This window comes from Erinaceus europaeus, chromosome 11 (genome assembly GCF_950295315.1).
Source record: "Erinaceus europaeus chromosome 11, mEriEur2.1, whole genome shotgun sequence".
Classification (NCBI taxonomy): Eukaryota; Metazoa; Chordata; class Mammalia; order Eulipotyphla; family Erinaceidae; genus Erinaceus; species Erinaceus europaeus.
In genome coordinates, this window is record NC_080172.1 from 51570279 (window position 1) to 51581662 (window position 11384).

The 11384-nt window shown below is 44.5% G+C and overlaps 2 long non-coding RNA genes across 2 annotated transcripts; both read right to left on the bottom strand.

The window, feature by feature from the left end:
* Positions 1-6547: 6547 nt before the first annotated feature.
* LOC132541215 (uncharacterized) lies at positions 6548-8534 on the bottom strand. The gene is made up of 2 exons (XR_009552384.1): positions 8207-8534; positions 6548-7557 (listed from the first exon to the last, which is right to left on the bottom strand). It is a non-coding gene; the product is annotated as an uncharacterized LOC132541215 (long non-coding RNA).
* An 870-nt stretch (positions 8535-9404) lies between these two features.
* LOC132541216 (uncharacterized) lies at positions 9405-10537 on the bottom strand. Its single transcript, XR_009552385.1, has 3 exons — positions 10521-10537; positions 10109-10160; positions 9405-9457 (listed from the first exon to the last, which is right to left on the bottom strand). It is a non-coding gene; the product is annotated as an uncharacterized LOC132541216 (long non-coding RNA).
* Positions 10538-11384: the final 847 nt, after the last annotated feature.

The following is an 11384-nucleotide window of genomic DNA, read 5'->3' on the forward strand; positions in this document are numbered from 1 at the left end:
AACAGAACCTGAAAGAAATGCATGATTTCCTATATAGCTATGAACTTCCAAAATTAAGTAAAGAGGAACTAGATAACATGAAAAGGCCCATCACAGCTATGAAATTGAAACAGTTATCAAAAACCTTCCCAAGAATTAAAGTCCTGGACCAGATGGTTTTACAGATGAATTTTACAAAACCTTCAAAGAAGAATTCTGCTCCTTTCAGCCACCAGGTTCCAGATCCCAGCATGATGCTGACCAGAATTCCCTGGACTGAGGACCCCACCAATGTGTCCTGGAGCCCAGCTTCCCCAGAGACCCACCCTACTAGGGAAAGAGAGAGGCAGACTGGGAGTATGGATTGACCAGTGAACACCCATGTTCAGAGGGGAAGCCATTACAGAAGCCAAACCTTCCACCTTCTGCAACCCACAACAACCCTGGGTCCATAGTCCCAGAGGGATTCAGAGTGGGAAAGCTATCAGGGGTGGGGCCTGGGTGTGGATATTGGGTGTTGGGAACTGTGTGGAGTTGTACCCCTCCTATCCTATGGTTTTGTTAATGTCTTCTTTCTTAAATAAAAAAAATAATAAAAAAGAACTAATACCTCTACTTTTCAAAGTCTTCCAGAAGACTGAAGACACTGGAATAGTCCCTTCCAGATTCTATGAAGCCAACATAACTTTGATAACAAAAGCAGACAGGGACACAACCAAAAAAGAAAACTGTAGACCAATATCTCTGATGAACATAGATGCTAAAATATTGAATAAAATTCTAGCCAACTGGATACAGCAGTATATTAAAAAGATTCTTCATCATGATGCAGTGGGTTTTATCCCAGTGATGCATGTTTCATTTAATATAAGTAAATCAATCAAAGTGATACACCACATCAATAAAAGCAAGACCTAAAACTACATGGTCATATCAATAGATTAAGAGAAAGCTTTTGTCAAAATACATCCTCTCTTTATGATCAAAACACTGCAAAAATGGGAATAGATGGAAAATTTTTGAAGATAGTAGAGTCTATATATAGCAAAACTACAGCCAACATCATACTCAATGGTGAAAGACTGGAAGCATTTCCCCTTAGATCATGTACTAGACAGGGCTGCCAATTATCACCATTAATATTCAATATAGTGTTGGATGTTGTTGCCATAGTAATCAGGCAGAAGCAGGGAATTCATGGATACAGATTGGAAGAGAAGAAATCAGACTCTCCCTATTTGCATATGGCATGATATTATACATAGAAAAACCTAAGGAATCCAGCAAGAAGCCTTTGGAAATCATCAGGCAATACAGTAATAAGGTGTCAGGCTACAAATGTAACATTCAAAAGTCAGTGGCATTCCTCTATGCAAACACTACATTAGAAGAAGTTGAAATCCAGAAATCAATTCCTTTTACTATAGCAACAAAACAATAAAATATCTAGGAGTAACCCTAACCAAAGAAGTGAAAGACTTGTATACAGATAATTATGAGTCAATACTCAAGGAAATTGAAAAAGACACAAAGAAGTGGAAAGATATTCTATGTTCATGGGTTGGAAGAATTAACATCATCAAAATGAATATAATGTCCAGAGCCATCTACAAATTTAATGCTATCCTCATCAAGATGCCAACTACATTTTTTAGGAGAATAGAACAAATGCTACAAGTGTTTATCTGGAACCAGAAAAGACCTAGAATTTCCCAAACAATATCCCAGATCTCAAATTGTATTATAGGGCCATTGTCATCAAAACTGCTTGGCACTGGAACATGAATAGACCAACTGGACAGTGGAATAGAATTGAGAGCCCACAAGTAAGCCCCCACACATATGGACATCTAATCTTTGACAAATATGCCCATACTATTAAATGTGGAAAGCAGAGTTTCTTCAACAAATGTTGTTGGGAAAAATGGGTTGAAACATTCAGATGAATGAAACTGAACCAGTATATTTCACCAAACACAAAGGTACATACAATGGTACATTCCAAGTGAATCAAGGACTTGTATGTTAGACCATAAACTTAGAAGACCAGATACTTAGAAGAAAATAATAGTAGAACTCTTTTCCGCATAAATTTTGAAGATATCTTCAATGAAACAAATCGAATTACAAAGAAGACCAAGGCAAGCATAAATCTATAGGACTCCATCAAATTAGCAAGCTTCTGCACAGAAAAAGAAACCACTACCCAAGCCAAGAGACCCCTCACAGAATGGGAGAAGATCTTGTCATGCCATACGTCAGACAAGAGGCTAATAACCAAAATATAAAAAGAGCTTGCAAAACTTAACAACAAGAAAAGAAATAACCGCATCCAAAAATGGGGAGAGGACATGGACAGAATATCTTAAGAGATCCAAAGGGTGAGAAACACATAAAAAAAAAATGCTCCAAGTGTTTGATTGTCAGAGAAATACAAATAAAGACAACAATGAGATACCACCTCACTCCTGTGAGAATGTCATACATCAGAAAAGGTAACAGCAGCAAATGCTGGAGAGGTTGTGAGGTCAAAGGAACTCTCCTTCACTGCTGGTGGGAATGTCAGTTTGGTCCAACCTTTGTGGACAACAGTCTGGAGAACTCTCAGATGGCTGGAACAAATCATGTTAAGTGAAATAAGTCAGAAACAGAAGGATGAATATGGGATGATTTTACTCTCAGGCAGAAGTTGAAAAACAAGATCAGAAGAGAAAACAGAAGTAGAACCTGACCTGGAATTTGCTATTGCACCAAAGTAAAAGACTCTGGGTTGAGTGGGGGTGGGAGAGAATACAGGTCCAAAAAGAATAACAGAGGACCGAGTGTGGGTTGTACTGTCATATGGAAAAGTGGGAAATGTTATGCATGTATAAACTATTGTATTTACTGTTGAATGTAGAACATCAGTTCCCCAATAAAGAAATTAAAAAAAATAAACAAGAAGAGCAAGTCAGGGTGAGTGTCAGAGTAGCTGTGGTCTATTGCAGCATTGCCAGGAACTAGGGGTGGGGTGGTGAGAGGGCACTGGGGACACAGAGCAAGCTATGGAGGGAGACTGGAGCTGGTGTTGGGAGAGATGTGCACACACCTTTTACAGGGAGCTAGGAAATTGCTCTCGTGTAACAATTGCTGAATGAATCATTAACCCCCCAAAAAGTGATTTATAAGAGTTCAGAGAGCTGCCTGGAGTTGCACTACCCCCCCAACTTTCTCTTCTGGTTGCTGCCATCTGTGTGTCCCCGTTTGGGGTAATGCAATTCCCACTGAAGGCCCCTACAAAGCACCATGATGTCTCCACTATAATGTTTATACCACTGGGTGGACAAGAGACCTATACTAGGGTTAGGTGGCTGGGGGTCCCCAGCGAGGTAGGCAGAAATGGCTGTCTCCTCACCCTATAAGCATGCCATGCACGGAGCTCTGTTCCTCACCTAATTCTTCATGTTTACTCTCTGGAGGAGCAGTTAGACAGGGCCTGAGGAGGAGCACTGGAGAGGCCTGAACTCTAGTGGAAAGAGCACCACCTCCTCAGGATGTCATGTGTCACCTCCAGAGTAGAGCCATGTGAGCATATGGCCTGGTGACAGGAGGTGAAATGCTCTGAGTTGGCCTGCCTGAGGGACTAGGGGGAGACTCCTCAGGACAGAAGGAGGGAAATAGAGGAGGGGAGGGATAAGGTGTCAGGAAATTGTGAGGATGTGGTTGAGCTTGGCAGGGTTTGACCTGAGGAGTGAGTCTATTTTGTTAGTCTTTCTCTACTTAGAGGTTGAGCAAGGAGGGACAAGAGTAATCCCAAAGGTTTTCCCCATCTATTAGACTCCCTGCCTCACAAAGCACCCTACATTCCTGATATTATGGCTATTACATAGAAAGAAAGGGGAAGATGTGGGGAAATTGTGAGGAGCCTCACAAAGCATTAAGCCAGCTCCCCCTGCTCCACCCTGCATTCCTGATGCTATGGCCTATCTGCATAATCATTGTTTTGCCTGGGAGATCCCCAACCATTCCATTCCTTTGATCTGTGTTCTTTCTGCCCTCTGGACCCTAGCAACAGTTGCTGGAGGGAGTCCCTACCATTTCCAGACCCTCCCACCTTTCTCCACCCCTCTCCTAGCCATGTATGGTATTGTCAAGCCACTTCTGTTTCTGTTCTGACCTGGAGGAGGGCGGGAGTACAGACAGAGAGACTGAAGCCTGCCAATGCGGTTGGCACCACGTGGCTTAACCAGATGTGCTGCCACCCGACTCTGGGAAGCTTGGATAAATAAAGATTTGTATTGCTTTGTTGCCACGAGCTTAGTCCCTGGGTCATCTCTCTCTCTCTCACTCATGATGCGAGCCTTCTAGGTAGAGAGAGACTAACAGGATGAAAATGAGGGGAAATGAAAGTTGGAGCTTGACTCAGAGCAGGCGTCTCCAGAGGCCGAGAGAGCAGGAGCTGCACAGGTGAACCCATAACAGCTGGAAGGACATGTGAGGGAGGCCGCCCAAGGGTACAGCTCCCCTGTGAAGGGAAAAAAGATGGGCAGGAGGATCCAGGTGTGGGTTGTGAGGAGCTAGGAGCTCCTTCAGGAGGGTCTGGTGTCCTGCTTAGTGTGGGCTGTGTCTATAACAATGGAGATAGAATAGAAATAAAGATAGACTGATGAATAAAGGAAGAGGTAAAGACACCAGAACACTTAAACTTCCCCCAGTGTGGTGGGGGCAAACTCAAACCTGGGTTAAGGAAGACAGAACAGGTGGCTGACAGACAGCTCTGTGTGCCATAATGTGTAGAGTGTGGATGCTAAACATGATGCCACTGCCACAGTGGTTGACCTGGAATAAGGATCACTGTGCTCATCCTTTGCAGATCATACAGAGTTCTGGGATGGACAGCATGACTTCTCTCTGTCTTAGTCCCACCAAGAGTCTTTAACCACTTCAGGAAGCTTGGACACAAAGGGGAAGGAATCCTGATCTCTGCCCTCCCAGGTCTAGCCTACTTTGCGGGTGGGAGTGTGAGAGGCCCTGATGTCCTCACACATGGGCTCTAGAGAGAGCACTTGAGGCCTGCAGTCAGGGCAGGCCTGTCAGCAGCATAGTGAAGGAGTGAATTTAGCTTAGAATTTAAGATGTTCATGAGTCACAATGAAACACACAAAACCTTTATTGATAGGGAAGGAGGAAGGAGTATTTTTTTCCATAGCCTATTCCAGTAAATGCAATCATAATGATTTGAGTTCAGAAATTGTAAAGGTACATCTTGAAAAATAATAACAATAGCATTCATGAGGAAAAATTATGTTAAATTCTTTCTTAGAAAAGGTTCATTGCTTACAATATGAATGTGGCATGTAGAAATGGCTGATTAGTTGTAGAAATAAAACTCAGGATCTTTATAATGGACAATAGATTCCTCAAGACTATCATAGGCTTAAAGCTTACCAGGAATAAAGTTCCTTGACGCTGATGGACACAGTGTCCATTCCTTGTCTCCACATGCATCACAGTGAGGACAGATATTAATTAACTTAGGCATGAAGTTACCAAACACATGACAAACTGGATTTATTTCTGAGGAAATCCTGAGGTTTGGCTGTTGACTGTGTGTTCTGTTTGAATTCAAGGCCTGGAAACCATGCTGTTTACAGAGTGTCAGCCAGACACTAGCTCCTGAGGGCTGTGATGAGTCATGTGTGTGTCTCCCACAGGGAGCTTCCCAGTGAGCTCAGGGTTGAAGGCCTGAGGTGAGACAGCTGTGTGTGCTCCAGTGTGTGGGGTGTGGATGCTGGGAGCTTAGGATCCAAAGAGCAATAGTGGGTGATCTGCAGTCGGGTTCACTGTGCTCAACATTTGCAGATAGTCTACACAGACTTATGGACTGAAGTCATACCTTCCTCCCCACTATAAGAGCCCCAACCTTCTGCGGAAATATGGAGATGGGGGTTGGGAGGGTGATGGGGCTCAGGAGGATACCTCCTGGGTGCAGACTGTCTTGAATGAGAGCATGACAGGCCAGGTGCTCCTTTCACACAAGCTATAGAGATGGCACCTCATGCTGTAGTCAGGAGACCTAATGGTGCTTTTAAAAGACAGGGTTGGGTTCTAACTATGGGTTTATATTAGGAGAAGACATATTAAAATAAAAATTATTCTATGGAGGGATGTGATATTCATTTTTTCCATAACACAGTACCAGCGAAGGAAATCAAGAACAGAATTATACAATTATCAATGTACGAAAGATTGAATCATGAATGTATCAGGGATCACAAAGGGTGGCAACGTTTTTTTCGGTGATCAACAGAAGAAGTTCTTAAATATAACAGTAACACTAAAGGAAAGAGTTAGCAGTTATAGAAATTGCATTCTGGGAAATTTCAATGAACAGGTCTTCAGTGCCCTCAGCCAATATCCCATCAGGATTAATTCATAATAACAGTGATAGAGAGACTGAACTTTCTTGTCCTCCATGTAAGCTGTGAAATTCTCAAATTACCAAATTATCAAGTTGATAATAAGCAAATTATATAATATACTAGGTATATAGTAAATATACATATCAGGGACTCAAATGTATGGTAAATATCTTTGATACAGATCATTAGAAAATATATTAAACTACCCTTCAGAAATTAATAATACACTATTGCGACAGAAATATTACAGTGTGATTTGATAATGAGCATCTTTGTCCTCTCAAGAGGACTGAGATTATCATAAGAAAAAGTCACAATCAGAGTCACTAGCTGCACACTTGGTTCTCAGAGTGAGCTGTGGCAGGAAGTGTCCATACAGCATTAGTTGTGCTCTTGCTGAAGGGGCAGCCCGAGTTTAGTCTTGAAAACATCATTACATAGCGTCAGAAGTGACCACTGAGCGAGACACTGACCAGCTATCCTCAGAGAACCCACATCACCACCAGAAAGTTCGCGCAAAATGGGAAGGAGATATTTGGGCTTCAAAAGGGCAAAAGGAGGTAACACAATTCTTCTGTGCACTTGGTGTCCAAATAGCTCCTTTCCTCTTTGTCATCTTATTGGTGGTGACATGAAAACTTTGCAGACAGACAGGTCAGGTGTCTCACTATGAGGTCTAAATTCTATGGTTGTCTGAGAATTCCCTCCTGACTGAGCTCAGGTTAAACACTCCAGCAAGAGCACTGCCCAGACCCTGATGTCTGCTTCCAGCACAGCTTGTGTGATGGCAAAGAAGGTGCAGTGTGAGCTCAGCTCCTCCAGGTGTTCCTGGCTGGCCGTGTGCTTGGTGGATCTAGAGGTCAAGGCTAAGTCTCTAGCACAGTGTATGTATCTGGCATTGGTCTTCTTAGTAATGGTTCACAGTGGAGGTTGAGTGCTGGGTTTGTCCAATCCGTGCAGATGTTAGTAAAGTAAAGGTGGCAGACTGTGCTTTGTGGTTCTGATGTCAATTCTCAAACAGATCCCTCCAGAAATCTCTTTGGTTTTAACTTGATTTGCTGTCTGTTTTCTTCATTAATGGAAAAGAGGTTTTTTTTTTTTTTTTTGGTGTGTGTGTGTGGGAGACAGTTTCAAAATCAGCATTATCTTGCTAGAAGTGCATAAATAAATGTGGATTCTGAAAGAGAAAGAGAACAGGATTCAGAACACGTCTGGTTGGGGTCGCACTAAGGCTGAGCTCAGGGCAGGGTGAGGAGGGACAGAGCCTGGAGCAAGCTGAGCTTCTGTGCAGGAAAGCAGAGCAAGAGCCTCAGGCTTCCTGAGGGGAGTGGGCTCCTCCTGGCAGGAAATATCTCCTCAACTAACACCCAGCCTGGGGCCAGAATCTATCTTTCTCCACTATTCCATAATCTTGGCCAGACTCCTAACCCTCCTCCCTCAAAGACCTCTTCACTTTGACTCTTGTTTGAAACCAGTGTTTCCTCACATCCCTGTGAAGAGTGTGCTCGGTGTCCACAGAGCATATGACAAAGGTTGCTGTTGAGAGTGGACATCCTTGCCCAGCAGTAGTTCTTTCTCTCGCCTTTTGTCTGCATATAGGTGCTGGCTTTGCCTATGGCTCCATGGAAGGGAGACAGAGGAACAAGAAAGCACTAGCAGGAGCACAGCAGAGCTCAGGTGCAAGCAGGGACACGGATATAAAGGGCAAGTGAGCAGGAAGCCCCCATTGAGAAAAACAGGTGCCCAGAAAACATTTGGAGACACAAGAGATCAAGCAGTATGAGTCAGAGTTGGAGGAAGTGCATTCCAAAGCCACCAAGGGTTACCTCTGTGTCCTACTTCTGCAGGCCAGGGAAGCGACATGCAATTTTGCGTTTGCCAAACAGATGTCTTCTTGTAGTATTGTTCTGTCTCTGGACACCTGAGGCCAGAGGTAGATGACTGACTAGACCCTCTGCCTTGCTGCTTTCCAGGTTCTCAAAAGCATCACCCTCTGGCTTGGAAGGGTTCTTCCATCCAATGAAAGGCTCTGAGTCCAGTTCTGAAAGCAAAACCACAGTCAACAGGATCCTGGTTTATCTTGGTCTTACTGTGCTTGCTCCTCCATCCAAGGGGACACTGAGTGATAAATAAGTCAATGTGTCGGGCAGCCCATGAGTGCAAGGCCATGGAGACACAGGCCTAGATCTTTTCTGTTGAGCGACCACTTTTACAATGCCCAGTCAGATTGACATGTCTAGTACAACATTCAGTTGACTTTTAAAATGAGAAACATGAGAAATGAATTTAACCACAACAAATATGTTTTAGATGAGTAGTCAAAGGGACTGAAAATCACAGGACACAGGTTGTCATATTGGTCAGTGAGAGAAGTAAGTGACCAAGCAAGATAAAAGTTGAAGTAACACATGTCATATACAGAAAGAGGTCACGTAAATTGAGAATAGTTAAAAAAATACCTCAATATATCTATGCTCCATGTGCACTGTGATATTTCAGCCAATTTAAATATGCTTGAATGAGCATGTGTGCATTTACAACTGAAAAATGATTGAAAATGTTAGAGGTAGTGAGTGTAATATCAAATGGTATCTTCATGAGTTGTAGTGAAAAAGAAGTTAATAAACTTAAGAAAATAGAGATGGGAAAGACATGACCCACCAGATGCCAGAGTGGAGTCCAGGGGCAGAGGACTGTGGGAGTAAGGGTGGCTAGTCATCCTTGGTAAATAAGGAAATGTGTCGGGCAGCCCATGAGTGCAGGGCCATGGGCTAGATCTTTTCTGTTGAGCGAACACTTTTACAATGCCCAGTCAGATTGACATGTCCAGGACAACATTCAGTTGGTGAAGTTACTGAGTGTTTTTAGCTCCTGCTCAGAGCAGCCTGGTAGGGAGCAGGAGAGAGCTCTCTCCAGGCCTGTACTCACCTGCTTCATCCTGAGCGGAGCCCTCCTGCTCATCATGGCTGCAAGGTCTGCAGCACTCTGACACATCATAGTCAAAGGAAGGAGTCAGGTAGTGTTCATCCAGGGAGTACTCATCCTCTTCTCCCTCAGGTGACTCCCTGCTGATGTTGCTGGGGTGGGCAGGGCTGGGATTAGACTGGGGATTACTCACCAGATCCCAGCTGTTCTGACCAGAGTCACTAATAGCCAGGCATGGAAGTATGTGGATCTCATCCCCATAAAGAGAGACTTAGATACCCCTCTCTGCTGCTGCCAGCATAGAGATAAGAAAATGTGCAAGAGAAGGAAAGAAGTGACATGATTAGACAGAGTGGGTTTTGAGAAAGAAGGCTGATAATCTCTGCTCCAGCATGGCACAGATCAACTTCACATGAATAGGCTGAAGACCTGAGGCTGAGAGACCTTGTGGGCGTTCACAGTTGTATTTCTCTCAATACAGAAAAAATTGAAAGAGTTTCTGTAGATTATCTTTGCCAGAAAATCCCGGTCCATAACCAGGAGGCAGAAGCAGTGCTTGGTGCTTTGCTTTCGCAAACAGGAGTGAGGAGGAGAGGGCAAGAAACCCCTGCACCAGCTGACTGATGGACTGCATGAGGGAGAGTAAGGAAAGGAGTAAACTCAAGTAACTCAGTGAAAATAGAAGAGATTCCTGGAGGGAGGAATGTTGCTGGTTGAGGGGAATACTCAGAGCTTTTTGCTTATAATGTGCCTGAGATGACCACTGTCACACAAGTGTAGGGCCCATGCCTGTGCTGAGTTACCTGAGAGACAGATGGCTCGAGTCTCTGTGCTCCTCTGAGTCAGGATGGTTTTCTGAAACAATACAGACAGCAGAAATAGTCAGATCACCTCTTCCCTGTCTCAGTTGTGGTCAGGAGAAACATATGATATGAACCAGGGACAAGGACAGCAGAGCTGAGCTGAATTCTGTCACCTGCCTAGAGTCCAGTGACTAGACAGAGGTCCAAGGTACAACACATACTGCATGAGGAAGACTGGACACTCTGCCCATCTCATGTCTTCACTTCACTCTCTGCTAGAGACTGAGGCAGATCAGTGTGCCTCCCCAGGGTTTGTCTGGGGACCACAACTCTTAGCCCACCGAGAAAGGTGGGGGCATGTGGTCTGCTTGGTGTCCAGGGAGCTTCTGCACACTGACTCTGAGGCACTCACCAGCTCCAGGCTGAGCAGCAGAGATTCCCTCTTACTCCCAGGCCTGGAAGGCAGAGCTCCTGTGGGGCCAGTAGTTGTCAGACACATCAGGCAAGGAGGCAAATGTCAAGCAGCGTCCATCTGGCAAAAGCCAGGGGGCATGAGAATTTGCCAGTTCTGGGAGTAGGAGGACGAGCCTGGGGAAGGGAAAACAGAGTCAGAGGAGGGAGGTGAAGAACATGGCTGGTTCATGGAGACATGACTGCATTCTTTGCGGAAGACATGACCCCTAGGAGAGGAAAACCTGCCCAATTTCTAGGGAGGAGTGTGTGGGCCTAGAGAGCAGAGTAAGATATGGAGAAGGCTGGGGAATGAACCAGACGACTGAGTGCTGTGGCCATGAACTAGCTTCTGAACAAGGAGCAGGAGCTCTTGTGGAGCAGAGGCTGGGACTCAGACATTGGGGGACCTTGCAAATGACACCAGTGATTTAGCGTCACTTGGAGGACACTGCTCTGCACTCAGTGCTAAGGGTCACCGACTCTCGTGGCAGTGCTGTCCACTAGAGGTCAAATCTCTTGCTGGTGACTCCTTTGGATTGTCCCATGGTATAAACTGTTTCTAAAAAATATTTATTTATTTCTTTTTTACCCTTGTTTTATTGTTGTAGTTATTATTGATGTTATTGTTGTTGGATAGGACAGAGAGAAATGGTCAGAGGCGGGCAAGATGGGGGGAGAGAAAGATAAACACCTGTAGACCTGCTTCACCACTTGTGAAATGACTCCACTGCAGGTGGTGAGCTGGGGGGTGGGGAGGCTTGAACCAGGATCCTTAAGCAGATCCTTGCTTTGAAGAACCTGTGCTTAACCCACTGAGCTACCA